Source organism: Aedes albopictus, unplaced genomic scaffold, assembly GCF_035046485.1.
Source record: "Aedes albopictus strain Foshan unplaced genomic scaffold, AalbF5 HiC_scaffold_77, whole genome shotgun sequence".
NCBI classification, from domain to species: Eukaryota; Metazoa; Arthropoda; class Insecta; order Diptera; family Culicidae; genus Aedes; species Aedes albopictus.
Window position 1 is genome coordinate 31,851 of NW_026917609.1, and position 19,230 is coordinate 51,080.

The 19,230-nt window shown below is 39.2% G+C and overlaps 2 protein-coding genes across 2 annotated transcripts in view; one reads left to right on the forward strand and one right to left on the reverse strand.

Moving 5' to 3' along the window:
- LOC115266521 (synapsin) overlaps positions 1–19,230 on the reverse strand; it is a 65,136-nt gene that overhangs the window by 14,052 nt on the left and 31,854 nt on the right. The window lies entirely within an intron of this gene.
- Positions 704–19,230, forward strand: part of LOC109406946 (tissue inhibitor of metalloproteinase) — a 46,425-nt gene continuing 27,898 nt past the window's right edge. Inside the window, exon 1 of the mRNA XM_029873253.2 lies at positions 704–1,502. The gene's annotated coding sequence lies outside the window, so the exon portion shown is untranslated. The remainder of the gene's footprint in view (positions 1,503–19,230) is intronic.

The window sequence follows — 19,230 nt, forward strand, 5'->3', positions numbered from 1 at the left end:
CATAGTTACGAACTATGATTTTGGAATCAAAGCGCCAACTATTATTGTCATACTGTTACTGTATGAATTTCATAACACTCACGTATGAAAATCATACCGATAACGTATAAAAACTGAAACTATGTCTTATGACTATCATACATATTTTAATGAAATATTTTGCACAAATTAAAAAAGAATTGCAACCTGGAATCGAACCAGGAACGTCAAGGTTGGCGAGTCCGTGCTTTACTCATTCGCCCATCGACGCTTCGGAAGTTGAAGTGGTTAGAAGCCAATAAAAGGTTTTGTTGTTTTTTAGCAATGGTGTTTCATAACACATCTTATGATTTTCATACGATGCTTCTTATGAGATTTTTCATACGACAAGTCTTATGGATTTCGCTTTTCAATGTATGAAAAGCATACGAGAACTATGAAATGATGAAATAAATAAAAATAGCTGATTCATAAGATGTGAACTATGAAAAACATACGAACAGTATCCTCAGTGTACGCTTCCCATCCGCACTATGAATGAGCACAGTAGTACCTATAGTGGGGCGGCGGGTGAGATGATGTCTAAATCGCGCGATCACAGTTTTCCCTCTCGATCCGTGACTTGCACCCGTGCATTTTATTCTGTTGCGCCGTCATCGTAGCCGCATTTACGTAGAAAAAATGCACCACATATTTCCATCCCAGGAGACTTCGGTCTCTTGAGTCGGAGGTGAACATCTGAGGGCGAGTGAACAATTTTCACAGACCGAGAGACATTAAATTTTATAACCATTTTTGTAAGTCTTTTTTGTAGTCTGATCTGACTAGCTCATCGGTTGTACCGAGATGCAGTAGAATAGTGCAGCGTTGCGATTCGGAAGAGGTGTTGAATGGAAGCTAGGACGGACGGTGCCGTCACGAAGCGAAGCGCTGGCGATCAAAATTTGCTCTCGCCCTCCCGATGATCGCACAGCGTGAGTAAACGCGGTGACAGCGTGGTGAAGAGCGGTATTGTGGTGTATTTTGAAAAGTGCTCCCTCCTCATATTTGCGCGAACTCGTTCGACTGAACCAGTTGAGATTCGAACGTCGTACCGATTGGATGTGTTACTTTTACGCGACCGCTGAAAAGAGGGTGTGAAGGTAAAACGTATGTGCAGTGTAGAGAAATTGCTATTGCAAATTTGTTTGTGTTAATTTGTTTGTACTGACAAGGCGTAGTGAAATTGTAGGATTTATTACGAAATATTCTGCCATACCGGATAGGATCACAATCTTCGAAGAAATCGTTGGTTGGTGAAAAGCTACCAAAAAGGGCAACATCTGTGCAAAGTGTCTGAGATCAACAAGTTGATCCTGAGTGGCAGTCCCTACATTGGTCCCTACACACGTCGAGTGATTTAAAGTAAACGTGATTTTCGTGGAATACTGTTGCGGCTTTTTATTATTATCGGCGTGCCGCAAAAGATCGAAGGACGATCCGAGTTCAGCGTCCAGTTACAGTCTACAGGCGCACCGAAGAAGGTAAGACGATGTAGAGTGCAAATGTTGTTTTGTTATCGGTGCGTTTTTACGGGGTTTCCTTCTCTCGTGGCGCGGTCGGCGTGGCGGTGCTTTACTTTGAGCATGCGAACGCGCGAATGGATTCTTGGCGTCAATGCGTCATGTGGCTCTGGCTCATCCCTTCTCTGTAAGCGGCGACAGAGTTTTGCGATCGGTGGCGGTGGACGTAAAGCGTAAAGTTGAGAATTCAATTAAATGTGCGATGACCGTGAAATTGGTAATTGATTGTGCATGAATTTATGAGTTTCTTCCAGAGCGCCTTTGATTTATGAGTATAACAATTCCTCAAAATTTCTTATGCAATCAACTCGCAACGATTTAAAATGGTCTATTTTACTCGACGTTGTAAAGAATTCAGGATATTAATGGGTTCTCAGTAAAAACTGAATTAAAAGAAATATAATCAAATATCTACATTTTCGATAGTGCAATATTAATCCTCTAAGCCCTTAGTTCAATGGTAAAAGAGTCGTATATATCTGGAAAAAAGATTTACGCATAAACTAGTAGTTTAAGCTGTATGATGTCTTCGGGGAAGTTTCTTCATATTTTTAAACTTTTTTGTTCAATATGTATTGTAAAGTTAGTTACTGGCTACCGCTTCTGATGCACATGCAGAAGGTCCTGGGTTCAATCCCTGACCCGGCCTTTCCCTCCTACTTTCTAACTTTCTATCTGCTTTCTCTCATCTCCACATATTCAACTCATGTATGTTCAGCCATCGCTAGAACCAGAAACGGATTGAAAAAGCAGTTTCCTTTTCTTCCAACGTCCACAGCACAGTGTCAATCTATGATATAACGCCTACAAGTTATGTATCCAACCGAACTGTGCCGCTTCACTTTCATAGTATCTATCACCATACGACTGGCACTCACGCACCCATGTGTGTACTCTCGGCCAAAAAGCATTACATTGAGGGATTATATACTGACATCCGGCAGAAAATCAATTTTGTGGGGTTTTTTCGTCACCGTTGAATTTTATGTTTCGAGATTTGTTGATTTTTTTCGTTGAAAAAAGACTTTCCAAATCGTTTTGGCATAACGTTTCGGCCTACTTCATTCTGCCATCATCAGATACAAAACGTTTGTTCTCCACCACTGTGGTTTATCATGATATCGATAATTTTATCGATCTATTTTCTTAAAGCATGAGTTCTTAAGAAAGCTGTGTAAAATTCTTCAACAATTTTTTTGAGTGATCGCTATTCATGTGTCGTGTGAATTCACCGTGAATGTCATTTGTCATTTTTCAAAGGTAGTCCGTGACATTTGCATTAGATATTCGAAAAATAGCGGTTTTTCCGTGACTTTTTTTGCAGAACTGGTCTAACCGTACAAGTTTTTCATGTACCATATTCTCAGGTTCAGCTTCTAAAATGAGCTGTAGGTGGTTGAATTTAGATATGACGAAATGCAATTTTCAGCACTGGTCGTGTCCCTGAACGTTAATTTTTTTTCGAAAATATCATATCAGTGTTATGATTTTGTTCATACATTTTTTGGATGAAAAACCGGATTTTTTTTTAAATCGTTCCCGTTGGCCATTTTTTTTTTATATACTGATCGTTAAAGGACAACAACAAAGTCCTCTAGAAACGGTCTTGTTTTGGGTTTGTGCTTTCACTTGTGCCGTTGTACTTGTTATAATCATAGTCACGGCAAACACATTTTACAAAAATTCTTATAACTTTGTTAATTAGTGCTAGTTTTCATATTTTCAAACTGATTTAACACATTTAATATTGCAATGTATGACGTAAAACGCTTTATCCGTGCTGGTTGTGGGGACGCAGAGTGCTCTCGGTCTTTAGAAGCAACAACTATCACACTCTAACATTCCTTTCCCTTCCCAACTGACCGTAAGGACTTGGCCCCTTTATTGATAAAAAATGTGTGAGTTGGTGGGGTCTCCAGCTAGCCTAGTGGTTAAGGCTATGGATCGCCAATCCAGAGACGGCGTGTGTATCATTGTGCTTGTCTCACAACAGAGAAGATAAGGTCATCTGCGGAGTCAGAAATTGATAAATATGTCATGCTGTTGGTCGCGACACCCAGCGGTTGAAATCACACTTTTTACACGGGAAATTTCAACCGTGTTGACACGAAAGAGCAAAAAAAAAACAGAATCGCTTTATTTTCCGGAAACTTCCAGTGGAAAACAAACATTTTCCACAGACACCACCTACTTTGAAAAATCATAACTCAAGAACAAAGCATCGTAGACACATTTTTTTGTGAAATCATGAGCAAATTTTGTGAAATCATGAGCAAATTTTCTCAGCAATTGAAAAAAAATATACTAAACTAGCTGTCCCGGCAAACTTTGTCTTGCCAAGCTGTGATGGTTTGACAACTGTTGAGGTCATTTTGGCACAGCACTCTAGATTGGTTTCATTTCGATCATGTCGATTTTCTTCCCAGTTCATCAAAAATCAGCACTTTACCAATGTTTTTACTTTCTTAGTTGATTTTCGTAATTTTTATTACTTATAAACACAGCCGTTTTTTTATTGATAAAAAATGTGTGAGTTGGTGGGGTATCCAGCTAGCCTAGTGGTTAAGGCTATGGATCGCCAATCCAGAGACGGCGTGTGTATCATTGTGCTTGCCTCACAACAGAGAAGATAAGGTCATCTGCGGAGTCAGAAATTGATAAATATGTCATACTGTTGGTCGCGACACCTAGCGGTTGAAATCACACTTTTTACACGGGAAATTTCAACCGTGTTGACACGAAAGAGCAAAAAAAACAGAATCGCTTTATTTTCCGGAAACTTCCAGTGGAAAACAAACATTTTCCACAGACACCACCTACTTTAAAAAATCATAACTCAAGAACAAAGCATCGTAGACACATATTTTTGTGAAATCATGAGCAAATTTTCTCAGCAATTGAAAAAAAAATATACTACACTAGCTGTCCCGGCAAACTTTGTCTTGCCAAGCTGTGATGGTTTGACAACTGTTGAGGTCATTTTGGGACAGCACTCTAGATTGGTTTCATTTCGATCATGTCGATTTTCTTCCCAGTTCATCCAACAATCAGCACTTTACCAATGTTTTTACTTTCTTAGTTGATTTTCGTAATTTTTATTACTTATAAACACAGCCGCCATGAATGCGAATCGAACCATGCAAGAGTCATCCTGATCGGTTCACCCGTTCGTGAGTTTTGTTGCCTCAAAGGAACTTCAAACTCATTTTTATATATATAGATGAAAATTGTCCACGAAGCTCGGAAAAATTCTCAAAATATTTTTTTTGGAAGGAAATTACATGAGCTATATTCTATGAAATTTTCAAGATGTGGTTTTTCTTCGTTCCTGAGTTATGACAAATTTTGTGGAAATTGTCTTTGAAAATTCATAACATAAGAACGAAGCATCGTGGGCACATTTTATGTGGAATCGTAAACAAATTTTCTCAGCCATTAAAAAAAAAACAAAATGAAAATTGTTTTCCACAAAATTTTCTTCTGTTGAGGAAAATCGGTTGAAAAAGTCGAAAAAACTTTTCACGTGGTCCGCAAAAATTACCAAAAACATTTTTTTGAAAGGAATTCGACACTGATTTTTCATTAGGGCCTAACTGACATTTTCGAGTTCTCTTCATCGATCCTCTCTTTGTGTTGTCACAGAATGTGTATTGAGTTTTCTAACGATTTTTTGGTTGAAATGCGAAGAAGACGACTACATGTTGCTATAGAAACAAAAAGAATAATGATTTTGTTTGTTTTGACCAAGTTATTAGCGAAAGAGAGAGTCGACGAAGAGAAATCGATCAAGTCAGTTAGGCCCTTATGAAAAATCATTGTCGAATTATAAGCTACACTCCCGTTCAAAAGTTTGGGGTCACCCCCCCCAAAAACATGTCATTTTTTTAGGTCCATATCTCCGCCAATTTGCGTCCAATTTCAAAATCCTAGGTTTCATTCAAAAGATAATAAGTCAAAGAAACTTTGAACATGATTTAAAAGAAACTTTTTCAAAAAATTTTGTATGCAAACTTAACCCAAAGTTGCCAAATTTTCTAAAAAAATGAATATAAACTTACGGCAGTGTCGCTGGAAGTTGGGTCGACCAAATTTTAAAATGAGAGCGGTAATATGACCCATTTCCTATTAGTTTTCAACTGCTTTTTACAGAACTTAGCTAAAAAATCTAGAAAAAAAGTTATTAAGTAAATTAATCCTTGATGTCATCGACCAAAAGTTTGAGGTCACCCCTCAATATGCTGTATCGGTCAAAAGTTTGGGGTCACTACCGTAAAACATGGAAAAGTGATTTGGTGATATCTTCGTCATCTATAGTTCAATTTTAATTATTTTCGGCTCATTTCATAGATAATTAACTAAATTTACGTTTGATGTCTTCAACTTAACGTATTTAACGATTGTTTATTGATTTTATTGGGGACATCAAATTGCAAAACGTTTTCAACACAAATATTTTATATTGTTACCTACATTATAGATTGGCTAGTAAATTCGAACATTAATCGCTTCGGCAGTGTTGCCATACCATTTTTTCATAAATATGTCATAATATTGAAAATGTTTCCAAATTAATATTTTTCACGGTTATTTGCATCTGAAGTGCTTTAAAAGATTCTGATAGAAGTATCATTACGAGTGCAGGTGAATATTATATGGAAAACAACGTTCTTATCGGAAAATTATACCCCATTCCTTCAAAAAATCACGTATTTAAGTATAGTTTTGACGAAATATGATGATTTCACTTGCCTAAATCACCACGTTATCAACTATCACGTCTTCTAATAGTCCCCTTTATCTTATAGACTTTATTTTGATTGAACTAACATACATTGGACGCCTCACATTTTGAGAAATGGCAAACAAAGTATTCAAATTTCTTGCATGAATTACTTGCACTATAGTTTAGACGTTCTTTTCAAATCAATGATGTCAAAAATGGATGTGTTTTAGAACTAAGACGCATTTACAATATAATTCTGCAGATTAAATGAAAATAAGCCATTTTTGTGACCACTTAATGCATTGTTGTATGAATTTCTGTTTTATAATAAACAGGGTACAAAAATTTCAATTCTTCTTACAGTTCTTACACTTTGCAGTCTTCTAAATCATTCAATAATGCTTGTATTATACATTTATACTACAGATGCATTAGGATGCATCTTTATACCTACACAGAATTGTTTGTTTTAAACTTTATCAACCCCATTTTGAAGTTTAACCAAACATAAACCCATTTTTTTATTTTCTCATGACATTTTATGCAATAGCTAAACCATTATCAACAATCATTCTGTGTTATTTTTTCAAAACAACCACTAAAGCTTACATTTGAGTGGTTACAATACATCGTCTCACGTCGCGCGTTCTTACGTTAGTACAAATCACGTAAATTTAATAGTACAATACATAGTTTTCTTAAATATCATCGTTTCTCCTTATCGGGACGATTTTTTGTAATATTTATCTGTATTTCACAAATAAATAAACTTTTAAAGTCAATTATCTTTGTAACATACCATAAACTAAACGTCTTGGTGTATATGCTCAAAAATACTACCAAAATTGCAATAATTCTATAAAAAATCAAGTTTTCATTTACCTCGGCTAAACGAATGTCTAAGCAAAATATGACATTTGAAAGGTTTTTACCCTCGTTTTTGTTTCATGGTATATGTTTGTGTGATGTAACCTTCTCATAAAACTGTATTGGATATACTATCACTACGATAAAAATGTTTTAACATAAAAACTTTTGTATTGATTTTCTGACACTTTTTTGAAATTTTTCGGCTTTGGCTAAACGAATATCTATCACTGTAGTACTCACCGTGTCTACATGATTACACATTTTCATGCGAATTGGTAAAAAAATGACGGAGCTTCAGCAAAACATCCGTCCTGTGCCAAACAATAATCGGGTGCATTGACTTTTTAAATTTCCATTTTCGTGGAAAAAGTTATTAAGCCTTGCTTACCCGATCGATGACGACTTTCCCGAGATGAACTAGCCTAGGGTTAAAAATCTCGTTAATATAGACAAAAAAAAAGATGACGACTTTTTTTTTATTATTTATTGGTATTCCTTACAAGTTAAACACCGTTGCCATGCTATTTGGTTTTAAGTTAAAAACTTTGCCGTCTTCGGACGGTTTGTTCCTCGTAAAATTTCCAACGGAAAAAAATCATCGATTTTTTAGGGGTTAAGAGGCAATGTGTGGCGATTTTTATTTGAAAAAGTGATTATTTCCAGAGTGAATCGAATGAAAATTAAAAACGGCTGGCGCTAAAATATATTTTCTCCGATCGAGATAAAATTTTGCACAGTTGATATGGGGCCAAAATGGAATTCAAAAAGTGTACAGGAGTGAAATGTCATGTTTCTGTCCCATGCTAATGGTTCTAGTGGGGGAGCATTTTGTACGAAAACGGCTTTCCTGGGGTGCTGACCGGACATTATCACCAGAACATTCGGAACGCGAAGCAGCAAAAGTCCAACCTTTGGTGATAAATGCGTCAAAACTGATGCGACATTTGCACCCATTTAGACTCGGCCGAAATTCATTTTCATCACAGTCGAATTTATACACAAGTTCGGTTGAGTTCATGACAGGGGCGTCGGATGCACAACAAGTAAACAAAATAAGTTTGATTAGTATGAAATTTCCGCTGGCCCAAAACTGGAGAATGCGAATTCCGAGCGGTGGATCCCATCGCCAACACTTCATTCAAGTACCACATCTACTACAGCGGCGGCGATAAGGCAGAACGCGGAGTTGGCTTTATAGTGATCGGGAAGCAGATGAAGCGAGTTATTCGGTGGAAGCCGATAAGCGACCGAATCTGTGTGTTGAGGATGAAGGGCACGTTCTTCAACTACAGCCTGATCAGCATCTATACGCCAACGAACGACAAACCCGATGACAAGAAGGATGAGTTCTATGAGAGCCTTGATAAGGCCTACGGAGAGTGCCCAAAACAAGATGTCAAAATAGTCATCGGAGATGCAAATGCGCAGATCGGCAGAGAAAGTTTCTTTCGGCCTGTCATTGGAACGGAAAGCCTTCATTCTGTTACCAACGATAATGGTCTGCGCCTTGTGACATTCGCTGCTGCTAGAGGGATGGCAATCAGCAGTACCTACTTCGCACGTAAGAATATCCGAAAACACACCTGGCGACACCCGAGTGGTGACACTTGCTCCCAGATAGACCACGTGCTGGTCGACGGGCGACATTTCTCGGACGTCATAGATGTGAGGTCCTACAGAGGCCCGAACATCGACTCGGATCATTATCTTGTAGCCGCTAAAATTCGGGCGCGATTATCCAGCGTCACGATTCAAGAAACAACAGGACGATGCGTTTCAATATCCAGCGCTTGTCAGCCGAAGGGGTTGCTGCACAGTACCATCAGAAGCTAGACGAGAGGATAGGAGAGACCAACGGATCTGGAGATGTCAACAGCTTGTGGAGAAGTATCCACGAAGCAGTGACAACAACAGCGCAAGAGGTGATTGGTACCGCTCAGCGACGCCAACGTAATGGTTGGTTTGACGAGGACTGCCAACGAGCGACGAACGAAAAGAATGCCGCCAGATGTCGAATGCTAGTGGCCGGTACCCGGCAGAACAGAGAGCGGTACAGGGTTGCAAGAGCAGAAGAGAAACGAATCCACCGCAGGAAAAAACGGCAACACGAAGAGAGTGTTATTGCTGAAGCGCAGGAAAGTATGGACAGGAACGATATGCGGAGATTTTATGCAACTGTCAATGGCGCGCGGCACAAGACTGCGCCAGTGCCCACCATGTGCAATGACCGGGAAGGAAATTTGCTGACAGACAAAACAATGGTGGCAGCCAGGTGGAAGGAGCACTTCGAAGATTTGTTGAATGGTAGCAGCGAAGGAGCACCCAGGAACAGGATTAACATAATGGATGACAGTCAAGCAGTGGAACCACCAACACTGGATGAGGTTAAAAAGGCCCTTAAGGAGCTGAAAAACAGCAAGGCTGCTGGGAAGGACGAGATCCCGGTCGAACTTCTTAAGCACGGAAGCGAGCAGCTACATCAATCAATCCATCAGATTATTATAAAGATTTGGGAGGATGAAGAATTGCCCACTAGTTGGTTGGATGGCCTCATATGCCCAATCTACAAGAAAGGGCACAGACTGGAGTGTGCCAATTACAGAGGGATTACCCTTTTAAATTCGGCGTATAAGATACTGTCGCGTGTCCTGTTCAACAGACTGCGACCTCTTGAGGAGTCCTTCGTCGGCGAATACCAGGCTGGTTTTCGTGAGGGCCGATCAACGACGGATCAAATGTTTACCCTGCGGATGATCCTAGATAAATTTCGGGAATATAACTTGCAGACTCACCATCTGTTCATTGATTTTAAAGCAGCGTACGATTCAGTGAAAAGAAATGAGCTTTGGCAGATAATGTCAGAACATGGTTTTCCGGCGAAACTAATTAGGCTGATACGCGCAACGCTGGATGGATCAAAATCAAGTGTTCGGATCGCGGACGAAGTGTCTACGTCGTTTGTGACCTTGGAAGGATTGAAGCAGGGGGATGCTCTTTCAAATTTATTGTTCAACATTGCACTCGAAGGAGCGATTAGGAGGTCAGGCGTGCAGAGGAATGGCTCTATCATCACACGGTCGCACATGCTCCTCGGTTTTGCGGACGATATTGATCTCATCGGCATCGATCGTAGGGCAGTGGAGGAAGCTTATGCTCCTCTGAAGAGAGAGACAGCGAGGATAGGCTTGACGATTAACTCTACCAAGACGAAGTACATGATAGCGGGTAGAGACAGAAGCAGGCCTAGTGGTGTTAGTGCTGAGGTAGTGATTGATGGGGAAGTGTTTGAAGTTGTTGAAGAATTTGTTTATCTTGGAACACTTGTGACATGTGACAATGACGTTTCCCGTGAAGTGAAAAGGCGTATTGCAGCTGCGAATAGGGCCTTTTACGGATTGCGTAGCCAGCTTAGGTCCCGTAACTTGCAAACGCAAACAAAATTCGCTCTGTATAAGACGCTGATTCTTCCGGTTGCCCTCTACGGTCACGAAGCGTGGACGTTAAAGGAGGTAGACCGAAAAGCTTTTGGAGTTTTTGAGCGCAAAGTGCTGCGGACAATTCTCGGTGGGAAACAAGAAAATGGAGTGTGGCGCAGACGCATGAATCACGAGTTGTACCAAGTGTACGAAGATGCGAATATTGTGAAACGTATAAAATACGGCAGACTTCAGTGGGCTGGGCACGTAGTGCGAATGTCGGAAGAAAGAATAGCGAAAACAATATTCAGCAGAGAACCCGGTAGAGGTAGGCGACTTCGTGGGCGGCCGCGAACTCGCTGGCTGCACGCGGTTGAAGAAGATCTACGATCCCTACACGTTCGGGGAAACTGGAGGAACATCGCCCAAGACCGACGAAGATGGTGCTCTACTATACGCTCGGCATTGGAGTAAAGTTACTTTGTAGCCAAAAAGGTATCAAGGTAGGTAGTATGAAATTTCGCAAGGAAATGATGATTCAGTGGATTCTCAATTTGGGTTGTTTAGTGAATAAAAAATTGCTATTTTCTGTAGCCTAATCGATAGATCTCATTTTTCTGAGTATAACATGATTTTATTGGATTCCAATAGCTTTGTTCTGATGGTTAAAAGATCAAAACAGTTTTTATTTTCGTGGATAGAATGACAGTTCAATCGATAAAATGACAGTTCGACCCGAACAAAAAAAAATCCCATACAAACTTTAAATGCATTTTAAAAATAGTTCGCGCACTCCAAAAATTATGAAATTTTGGATTTCGGCTAATTTTTGGGTGGAGAATCCGATTATAAAATAATCCGGATACCCCTAAAGAACCCAATTATCACAGTAGTCTAAACATTAATGAGAAACCCTACACATGCTAGTACAGGTCGAACTCGATTATCCGGAGTCGGGTTCTGGTGCTTTCCAAAAATATATCTCCAAAACGTAAACGTGCTGTAAAAAGTTAAAATTTTGACTGATTACTAATCAAAGTTGGTTTGACAATATGTCAAAATGTCAGCTTTAAAGAACATTCCGTTGTCCAGATATGTGTTTGAGAAGCATCAGTACTCGACTCCGGATAATCGAGTCCGACCTGTATGTGGAACCGACTCGTCTAGTAAAGGAGTCATTAAACTGTTTGTCATCATGGAAAATATTTGTCATTGAAGTCCGGCATTCATCCAAGGTTGCTATGATTCACGTTGTGTTGGTCATTAGTTGGGATAGTTTGGCCAAATATTTGTTATGTTTAATGGGACCTTAAGTAGTGCCACGATAGACGGAGATAACTTTGAGGTAGTGCAAGGATTCGTTTATCCTGGATCCTAACTAACGACTACTGAGACAGACAACAACTGTACATATTTAAATGGTGAAATACGAAGGCGCGTCATCAGTCGTGCCTACTATGGGCTCTAGGAAACAGCGGTCAAAAAAAGATTCACCGCCGCACTAAAAGTAGGTACCATGTACAAAATGCTTATAAGACCTGTAAACCAAGCATCCACAAGGTGACCAAAGTCGGAAGGATGTAAGTATAACACGATCATAAACTCCATTATACGTGTAAATTGGTTGTGTGGGTTGACGCCCAAAGCTCTCTATATACAGGGGATAGACAAAATGATCGGGACAGACAAAAATTTCACTTTTCAAAAAATGGTGAACAAGCTGTAACTTTTTGAAAAGTGCATCAAAAAATCTAAATTTTTTAGTGGAAGTTGATCAACTAGTTGTGTATTAATGATCAAAATTAGGGAAAGATCGGGATATTCTACATGAAGTTAGAAAGATTCTAGAAAAAGTCATAATTGTCCGATAACCAACTTGGAACTGTTATATCTCCGGATTCAGTGAACCGAATGCAATGAAACTTTGAGCGTATATGACTCATATAATCAGTTTTCAAAAAAGTTTGACTAACCTTTAAATTATTATAAGAAAAAAGTAGCAACGATTTCATTTATTTAATGATTTTTTAAGTAAATTGGTCTAATTTTAGTATGCTTCCCATTACTTTTCAATTTAATGCCGGTTATTTTGTTACTTCCTATCAAAACCTTTCCACATTGCAGTCAATTAGAGGGAATTCAAATAAACTATAATTACCATCTCGAATGTTGAAGCACAGAGTTGAAGCGATGTTGAAATTTTCGATAATTTTGTGTAATATCAGAAAAATAATCTAAACTCTATAATTTTCTTCCGTATTAACAATTTTAGGTTATGTCAAAAGTTTTTGAAAGATAATTATATAAGTCATGAACGCTCAAAATTTCCCTGCATTTGGTTCATTGAATCCGGAGATATAACAGTTCAAAGTTGGCTATCGGATAATTATGACTTTTTTGGAATCTTTCTAACTTCATGTAGAATAGCCCGACCTTTTCCAAATTTTGACCATTAATACACAACTAGTTGATCAACTTCCAGTAGAAATGTTAGATTTTTTGATTAACTTTTCAAAAAGTTACAGTTATTTCACATTTTTTTCGAAAAGTGGAAATTTAGCCTATCCCGATCATTTTGCCTACCCCCTGTACATAATAGTCAAAGAATCTGCAATGAATCAAAAATGAAGTGTGTTCTAACAGTCGAAGAATAGCACTACGGACCACCTGTTCCGGGGGTAAAAGTCCACCAATCAGGTAACCCCAATCCAAGGTGTCAGGCGACCCGTGCTGAGGGATGAATGGTTGAGGGGGTTTAAAAGATGCTCGATCTTTAACGGAGCCCGTAGCGTGGGTAGATCGCCTTTTTGGGTTGCGTTGCGGTGTTAGATCTACCAAACCGAAATCTAGTGTCGTCCTATTTTTTAATTTTGGAATATGTGTTCTGATAATTATAGGCATTATAGTATTTAGTCCTTGCTACTGGTGTTGTGATGACTTCCAGTCTTTGAATAAAACTAAGTTTACCAACTTTACTTTGCATATAGTTAAAAACCTCACCATCTGAGGCTAAACTCAATGCAAAGGAAATCAAATTGGGTTAGGGATCCATGTATGTACTAACTCTTCGAAGACTGGAAAGTGCCAGTACGCAAGGAACATACTAGAATCCTTATTACTGAACACCTGTTCCATTGTTGGAATGATATTGCTGCTAATGTTAAAACCCGGGTCCTACTGGGGAGAATTTAGCAGTAAAACAAGGGTGATGCTAGGTTTCCGATGCATGGCCAATATCAGTACTCTTGTTTTGTTTTCTAAGAAAACAAAACAAAAACTGTATCAAAATCGATACTTTATTGCCCCTCAATGGCAATTGAGTAATGCGACATGCACTACACTAAGGATACGGGTAATGTCACAATAGATCTAAAAACTGGTCGCAGTGACAAACCCGAACAGGAATAAAAAAAAAAAAAACAGTCGAAGAAAACACTAGAAGAACAAAAACAAAACATGGTATGCTTCCGTTTCTGATTCATACCTATGATCAACCTGTTCTGTACGGATCACACCCGTTCCGCGTAAATTAAAATAAAAACTAGTTCATTAACAGCTCCCAAACACCGCCCGGCTTTCAAGCTATTTTGATTTATGGCACGGTCCTAGAAAATCCGAACCAACCATTCGCCGTTTGGCTAGAGAGTGTCGGTTCGTGGAGGGGTTCATTCAGCGAGAAGCTTGAAGGGAGCGAATAAGCAGAAATTCTGGCGAAAATGCACTGATGCAATGGTATTTTTAGTTGAATTGTATGAACTCGTTATTTTCGCTAGTAAGGTGAAACAAAGAAAGGACTGTGTGCTAAGTAGAATAAAATGTGTTCAGAATGGTGGTGACTTATATACGCATTGAATTATTTAAGTGAAAGGCACGTAAAAGGGATACTTAATCTACAGCATATTTAACTATGAATCATGATCTTTGAGATCATAAAGACAACCACTTACAAATTTAGATGTACAATTTGAAAAGATATTGGAATATTGAGTACACAATGAATTATGGTTTGGACGTGGACTAACGTTAATCGATTAAAGCAGATGAGTCCTCATCCAATTTTATGATGATTAAACCTGGTTGTAGTATTCAAAAATCTATCTGGACAGGAATTAAACCACTCATACTGTATACCATATATTTGAAGGTTTATGTGTTCATTTAGATATAATTTCTACAACATAAACCACCAACCCTTTCCTGCATTGTGCTTCCTCTTGGCTAAGAGGCTAAGGGAATGGCATTGCATGGATGAGAAGTCTATTTGCTCATCGTTTTATTGCTTGTTTATTTTCCAATCTTTTCGCTTCTATTTTATTTAATCATGATGATTCCGATCCGGGCTGTGTTTCGAGAAGGCTTAAACAGACCACAACCAACCGGCAGGCCCCACCGCCAATGTCATGCGTGCATGGTCGCTTGTGGGAATACAGCTGGCGGTAAGAAGGAAGTGAAATACCTACTACTAGAAATCTCAAACGAGAAAAGATTATTGAGCAAACTGGAAAAAGGAAACGTCTGTTTTCTATTTTCCTTTATCCGACTATACTATAAGCACGATCTAGTGGCACTGATGGAACAGGGGATTTGAACAAGTGTCTGTCTGATGTTGTGAAGGCACCTGTTGCATATTAGTCATAACTAATAGTAGTCGCTTTTGAAACTTCCAAGGGTATATTGAAGTGTCTACTACAGTCGTGGTAGGTATGTTAAATATTCGTCTCTCAATTTTTTTTTTTACATCTGCTAATCTTTCTGATTTTTTAGACATTCATAGTGTTCTACGCACAGCCCATACTCTATTCCCAAGGATTTAAAACAAATTTCCATTACTAAAACATCCTGGGCCAACCGGGAATCGAACTCGTCATTTTAAACATGGTCTAGCTAAATACTCACGAGCGAACGGTTTCGGCTATATCACCGAAGGTCGACCGAAGTGCGATATCCGCTTGATCCAGGATCTTTTCGTAATAGAAATTAGTTAAAATTCCTTGGGCATAGTGTATTTTCGTGCCTAACATGATATACGAATGCAGAATGGCCATTGACAGAGTGCTACAGAGAAAACGAATCGAAGATGCAAGCCTTGTCTTAGTTGGTACGATACACCAGAAAGGTGAAGAAGAAGGAAATAATACCAATAAGAAGAAGCAGAGCGTTACAACGCAATCCTTCGATCAACTAATAGACTCGCAAAATGCATTCAAAGCGCTAAGCTTTTAACAATTTCAACTGCATACGACCAGAGGCAACGATGCAAATGCAAAACTCTTCCACGCTAAATTTGATAACATTGTTTACCGCGAGTATCTACTTATTTGTCGCTGACGTTGCCGGTGGCGACGACGCCTCGTGCATGATCGCATTTCAAACAGGAAAATTATTCTTCGTCGCACATGGCTTCCCGAGAAATACCTATCATTTTCACTTAGTACGAAGTAAAATTGATTGGTTTCAGTCAGCTGTGCCTACTGTTAATGTAGTATGCACAAAGTTTATGCAAAACTGGTACTATTTCATACAGCATTAATAGACATGCGTGTGACTTATACATATTATTATTATTTTTCAAGAAAAAAATCACAACATGTATAGTTTAGGTAATAAAATGTTGAGTAACAAACTTCTAAAAATTATTGTAAAAATTTCAAAAATTATTATAAAGAAATACTATAAAAATATTTTTTACATTTTCCTGCTCGGGTATTCATCTAGTACCTAGGAATGAATGTGTAGCTGTTTTTGAATGGTATCATTTTCAAACAGACTACATGATGTGAGTTTGCTATTTTCAAGGTTGGAATTTTTACCACCACTCACTCACTCCTCTGCTGGACTTGGACATTGCGAGAATGTTTTCGAAGATTGTCGCCACAAAACAGAAGCATTATGTGCGTCATTTTGCCACACCCTGATCTTCTTTGAACGTGGTGCGATGAGGACGCGACAGACAGACTCTCGTCTAATCTCGAGACATGATTGAAAACAAAAATCGTTTGGCAGCAATATTGTCGCCTGCTCTTCGCGTCAATGTAATATGAGTTGTTTAGCGGTTTCTGTGAAGTTTCGATGATAGACGATACGGCTGAGTAATGACTAATCTTTTTTTGTCTCATCAGCTTGTTATGTTTTGCGATATCGAAACCAAAATTGATTTCTAGAATCGAACCATGTCATTGCAAACTTGTAGGCGGCAAGTGATTGAGGAGGCTCGCTAAACAATGCTTTTAGTAAAAAGTGTATTGTTAAGTATGATTTCATAATTCTATTGGTTATTATTGCTCATTGTGGAGATTTATAGATTCTGGCGCAAAAAAAATATTAGGCTTATTTTTAGCGTAGATGTATTATAAATGTTTGTTTACAATGCAAAACCATCGCCAAAGGTGCATGCGAAATATTCGCCAGCACACGGTCTGTTTTCACATCTGTGGGCCCACGCAAGAAAAATCCAATTTTCGCGCAGGAGTCTAAACAGGTGGAATCTCCGCAATATCTAAGAGATGTAAATTGTAATACACGGTAAAAAATCTGCACGCTGATATGAGGGGATTGGCACTTGATTTCGCACTACTTGCCTATCAATTCGGCATCATTTGAATATCATTTTGAAAGTAACATCCAATGCCTCTTCAATTTCAATGGAACATCGCTTCAATACGTTGTTGACAATGTTTTGATTTGAAAACGAAAATAAAAAAAAATAGTTGTCCCTGTTCGTCCCAAACCCAGATTTGATACTCGGACCTTGACCGTTATGATCTCTAGCCTTACCACTACTCTACTTCACAACTGTTAGAAAGCTGTGAATCGAAGCGAAACACTCTCTACCATCTGTCAACTAGATTTACTTTTATGTATAAAGCAGTCATTTCTAAATCAAGAAATTTTCATATCAGATCGTATAGCTTTGTACATTAGTGCAAATCGAAGTGATTTTCAGTTGCTTCTCCGGTGGGTTTGTTTTGGTTCTTAGGTCAACAGTGACAGCATTGTGAATTCAAAGGATAAAGCATTTCTGATCATGTTGATTGATATGTTGAATAATTAATGGATTTTTCCCTTGAATCGAGCGTGCAGAATTTTTACCGTGTAGGCAACAAAAAAACCTACAGTAGGTGCAGAGTCCATCATTGATGTGATCTTCTGGAGCCCGGGTCTAAACCCTAGCTCGGACTTGAGGGTCAACGATGCAATGGATTAACACACAGTGACCATCTAGCGATTCGATACAGGGTGGAACATAAAGGAAGTCGGCCACAGCCGAAGGTAATCGACGGCCATCGGGGATGGTTGACCTCGCGCTTCGATAAGCCGGAATTTGTGGAGCGATTGCTTATAGAGGGTTACACCGATGATTTATCCAGAGATAATCTAGTCGGAAGCACAAGCCGGGCATGTGATGCCGCAATGCCAAGGCGATCCCTTCTCAGAAATGAACGCAAACCGGTATACTGTGGTATCCAGAAATCGCAGAACTCCGCGCGTCCGTTGCCTACCCAAGCAGCACACATGCCACAAAGAAGTATCGACAGCGCAGGTTTATGGTTGTAGAGGAACTACATTCATGTAATTCTAACCGAAAGGCAGAAAAACTTAAAAATGACTCGTGTCCAACCAAAAACCTGCGCTGTCGACACTCCTTTGTGACACGTGTGCTGTTTTGGGGAAGAGCTAGAAGGATGATGCAAAGAGCTCGCACTGATAAGGGTAGAATGGAACGAAATGAGGTCTACAGGGCAGCTAAATTGGCACTGAACAAAGAGATTAAGGCACGTAAGCGGGCGTGCTTCGAAAAGCTCTGTCTGGCAGCCAATATGATCCCTTGGGGTGATGCCAACAGAGTGGTCATGGCCAAAACGAAGGGCGCGTCAGCACCTCCAGAACGATCCCCAGAGATGCCTCAGAATATGTGGAAACGAACGTTATTCCCACACCACGATACAAGACCCCCCGTCCGTTATGGTCAAACCGGCCATGGCGAGGTCGCCTTGGTGACGAACGACGAACTCATTGCAATAGCGAAGTCGCTAAAGTTGAACATGGCTCCGGGTTCAGACGGTATCCCAACCCGGGTAGACAAGAATATCTAAATCATATCTCAAACCGAACATTTTTTGCTGTCATAGCTCGTGCTATTCAAAAATCTAATGCATATTGCACGAATAGCTCAAAGAGATATGATATCATTTTTTGTTCTTGTCGAAATAGATGAAAATTTCTACATAAGAAGAAGTTTAGCTCTTCTGCACGTAATGGAACACATACACCCATAGAGATGGCTCAATGTTAGTGAAATACCATGTGCCCCTTTCTGAACTGTGGAAACGAAGAACCGCATGCTTTTATTCCCACGTTATTTACAACAGCGAACCACAGTTGAGTGGTAAGCATCGCCGCCTGTGAATCCTAAGATCGTAGGTTCGATGCTGGATGCTGACATTTTTTTTTATTATTTTTTTCTAAAAAAAATACAAATCTTGTCTGCTGTTGTTTTGTTCTTGTAATATCTTAACGAGCTATTATTGAGTAGTTCACCTTATTAGAGTTTGTTATTATTTCTCATCTTTTACCTCTTATATCAATCAAACCAATATCAGTTTTTGCTTTTCAGTAATTCAATCAATGATAACTGAATATGCTATTTATCAGATTTTTCCACCTACTCGGGAAGAGTAGC